The sequence below is a fragment of the Zea mays genome, chromosome 1 (genome assembly GCF_902167145.1).
Source record: "Zea mays cultivar B73 chromosome 1, Zm-B73-REFERENCE-NAM-5.0, whole genome shotgun sequence".
NCBI lineage: Eukaryota > Viridiplantae > Streptophyta > Magnoliopsida > Poales > Poaceae > Zea > Zea mays.
Window position 1 is genome coordinate 197,019,496 of NC_050096.1, and position 4,686 is coordinate 197,024,181.

Sequence of the window (4,686 nt, forward strand, 5' to 3'; positions counted from 1 at the left end):
TTGTAACTAACCTTGTAGGACCCAAAAAGAGTTGGGTACCTAAAACCCAAGCTTAATTACCTTGCAGGTTTATGCATCCGGGGGATCAAGCTGAATTATTGATAGCGGATGCACAAACCACATGACGGGGGAGAAGAAAATGTTTACCTCCTACGTCAAGAATAGGGATTCCCAAGATACTATCATCTTTAGAGATGGAAACCAAGGCAAGGTTAAAGGCTTAGGCAAGATAGCCATCACAACCGAGCATTCGATCTCTAATGTGTTTTTAGTAGAATCGCTCGGGTATAATTTATTGTCTGTAAGTCAATTGTGTCATATGGGCTATAACTGTTTATTTACAAAAATTGATGTATCTATCTTTAGAAGGAGTGATGGTTCATTAGCCTTTAAAGGTGTATTAGACGGCAAGCTCTATTTAGTTGATTTCTCAAAAGAGAATGCTGATCTAGATGCATGCTTAATTGCTAAGACTAATATGGACTAGCTCTGGCACCGCCGTCTAGCACATGTTGGGATGAAGAACCTTCATAAACTTCTAAAGGGAGATCATGTGTTAGGACTAACCGATGCCTGTTTTGAGAAAGATAGACCTTGTGTAGCGTGCCAGGCAGGGAAACAGGTGGGAAGTACTCATCATAGCAAAAATGTGATGACAACGTCAAGACCACTGGAACTCCTACATATGGATCTCTTTGGGCCCGTTGCCTATCTTAGCATCGGGGGAAGTAAGTATGGTCTTGTTATAGTTGATGATTTTTCCCACTTCACTTGGGTGTTCTTTTTGCAGGATAAGACTAAAACCCAAGGAACCCTAAAGCGCTTCTTAAGGAGAGCTCAAAATGAATTTGAGCTAAAGGTGAACAAGATAAGAAGCGATAATCGGTCTGAGTTCAAGAATCTACAAGTTGAAGAATACCTTGAGGAGGAAGGCAACAAGCACGAGTTCTCCACTCCCTACACACCACAACAAAACGACATGGTAGAGAGGAAGAACAGAACGCTAATTGACATGGCAAGAACGATGCTTGGAGAATACAAGACGCCTGGGCGGTTTTGGTCGGAAGCTGTGAATACAACCTGTCATGCCATAAACTAGCTCTATCTGCACCGCCTCCTCAAGAAGACGTCATATGAACTCTTAACTGGTAACAAACCTAATGTTTCCTATTTTCGTGTATTTGGAAGCAAATGCTACATTTTGGTAAAGAAAGGTAGGCATTCGAAGTTTGCTCCCAAAGCTGTAGAAGGGTTTTTATTAGGGTATGACTCAAATACAAAGGCGTATAGGGTCTTCAACAAATCATCAGGATTAGTTGAAGTCTCTAGCGATGTTGTATTTGATGAAACTAATGGCTCTCCAAGAAAGCAAGTTGATCTTGATGATGTAGATGAAGATGAGATTCCGACGGCCGCAATGCGAACAATGGCGATAGGTGATGTGCGACCACAAGAATCACAAGAGCAAGATCAACCTTCTTCCTCTATAGTGGTGCATCTCCCAACTCAAGACGATGAACAGGTACCTCAAGAAGAAGGGCAGCATCAAGGGGGAGCACATGAAGAAACAAGATAAGGAGGAAGAAGCATCATGGGCCCCTCCAACTCAAGTCCGAACAATGATCCAAAGAAATCATCCAGTGGATCAGATTCTAGGTGACATCAGCAAGGGAGTAACAACTCGCTCACGATTAGCTAATTTTTGTAAGCATTACTTGTTTGTTTCTTCTATTGAGCCTTTCAGGGTAGAAGAAGCCTTATAGGATCTGAACTGGATGTTGGCTATGCAGGAAGAGCTCAACAACTTCAAAAGAAATGAAGTTTGGAGCCTGGTGCCACGTCCAAAGCAAAATGCTGTGGGAACCAAGTGGGTGTTCCGCAACAAGCAAGACGAGCATGGTGTGGTGACAAGAAACAAAGCTCGACTTGTGGCAAAAGGTTATGCCCAAGTCGCAGGTTTGGATTTTGAGGAGACTTTTGCTCCTATGGCTAGGTTAGAATCAATTCGGATTTTATTGGCCTATGCTGCTCACCACTCTTTTAAGCTTTTTCAAATGGACGTGAAGAGCGCCTTCCTCAATGGACCAATCAAGGAGGAAGTGTACGTGGAACAACCCCCTGGCTTTGAGGATGACGGGTATCCCGACCACGTCTACAAGCTCTCTAAGGCGCTCTATGGACTTAATTAAGCCCCAAGAGCATGGTATGAATGCCTTATAGATTTTCTTATTGCTAATGCTTTCAAGGTTGGGAAAGCTAATCCTACTCTATTTACCAAGACTTGTAACGGTGATCTTTTTGTATGCCAAATATATGTCGATGACATTATATTTGGTTCTACTAATCAAAAATCTTGTGAGGAGTTTAGCAGGGTGATGATGCAAAAGTTTGAGATGTCGATGATGGGCGAGTTGAACTACTTCCTTGGATTTCAAGTGAAGCAACTCAAGGAAGGCACCTTCATCTCCCAAACGAAGTACACTCAAGATCTACTCAAGAGGTTTGGGATGAAGGATGCAAAGCCCGCAAAGACACCTATGGGAACGGACGGACATTTGGACCTCAACAAAGGAGGTAAGTCCGTTGATCAAAAGGCATACCGGTCTATGATAGGATCTTTGCTTTATCTTTGTGCTAGTAGACCGGATATTATGCTAAGTGTATGCATGTGTGCTAGATTTCAATCCGACCCCAAGGAATGTCACCTTGTGGCCGTTAAGCGAATTCTTAGATATTTAGTTTCTATGCCTTGCTTCGGGATCTGGTATCCAAAGGTGTCTACCTTTGACTTAATTGGATACTCAGATTCCGACTATGCCGGGTGCAAGGTTTATAGGAAGAGCACATCAGGGACTTGTCAGTTTCTGGGAAGGTCCCTGATGTCTTGGAGCTCTAAGAAACAAACATCAGTTGCCCTATTCACCGCTGAGGCCGAGTTTGTTGCCGTAGGACAGTGTTGCGCACAACTACTTTGGATGAGGCAAACCCTCAGGGACTTTGGCTACAATCTGAGCAAAGTCCCACTTCTATGTGATAACGAGAGTGCAATCCGCTTGGCGGATAATCCTGTTGAACACAGCCGCACATAGACATCCGACATCACTTTTTGAGAGACCACCAGCAAAGGGGAGATATCGATATATATCACATTAGCACCGAGAACCAGCTATCTGATATCTTCACCAAGCATTTTAAATGAGAAAAGGTTTTGCAGGTTGCGTAGTGAGTTAAATGTCTTAGATTCGCGTAACTTGGATTGATCTATAGCATACATGTGTTCTATGCCTTTGATCATGTTATTTTAAGCTTTACTGTCTTTAATTGCTTACATGTGGTGCTCAAGTTGTACAAGTCATCCTCGGATCTCACAAGTCCCTATGCAAATGATGCACATATTTAGGGGAAGATGTGCTACAACTTGACTCCCTTGAGACTAACTTGTTTGTTTAAGTGCTCTTGAAATAGTCTCAAAGGGATATTGAAAGGGAAATGTGAACTTGGACAAAGAAAGAGCTTCTGCTGCATTCTAGAAAAATGTATCTTGTCCTAAGTTCTTTATTGTGTTCTTATTGCCTTTTTGCTCCTATTTGGCATTTTGGTGAGGCAATGGGGTTAAAGGGCCAAAAAGGTCTCCCGTTTTGGTGCTTAATGCCAAAGGGGGAGAAATTAAGGCCAAAGCAAATGGATCAGCCAACCACTTGTGAAATTTCAAAAATGTAGAGTTAGAAGCTTTGTATTAAATCAAGACCCTTTTTATTGCAAAATCATTCTCTTATGGGGGAGAAGTTTCATTATGAAAAAATGGGGAGTTTGTGGCATTTGATTAAATCTACTCTTGAAATATCTCTCTATTTGCCCAAACAAGTGTGTTTGACGTGGAAATAGGAAAAAGAATTTGTTTTGTGAAAATAAACCAAGTTGTGGCAAAAGTGATCCAAATATGCCAAATTCTAAGTGAGAAATTTGGTCTTCAATTTGCACCTTTTGAGAATGATATTGCACTTCAAGTTGCTTTTAAATGTGTTGGCATAAATCACCAAAAAGGGGGAGATTGAAAGGGAAATGTGCCCTTGGGCCATTTCTATAAATATTTTGGTGATTAGATGCCCAACACATATTGTTGTAAGGTGATGTGTGCCAAGAGATGCAAATAAAGAATAAAGGTAATATCTTGATGCTTAGTCAATTGTTTTATATGCTAAACACTCTTGTCTAAGTGCTAGGGACTCAGCTAACTAAAGGTGAAAGCTCTCTTGTGGGTTTTGGTGGTTTGGATGACAACCCAATTAAAAGACTAACAAGTGTGTTAAGTGTTGAACAGGTGCTTAATGCAAAGCTAATAGGGTTCAACACAAGTGAACAAGTGTGATGGTCTAAAGACTGGATTATCTATAGATAATGGACATCACAAGTAAGCTGGCCATTGCTTAAGTGAGACTCGGTGTGCGTAACTCAGAGACAACCGATCAAGCCAAGGATGGAGGCAAGAAGAGCTTCGAGATACCGAGTGCGCGGGAGAAGGTCAAGGAGACCAGGAACCCAAAGCCAGGGGTGAAGAAGAAGACTTGCGAAGTCAAGGTTGATCGAGTTAAGAAGAGTTATGGTGCATCAAGGATCACTACATAAGGACATGACTTACAACCAATGAGGTAACATCTACAATTATGTGGTGTAAGTCATAAGGCT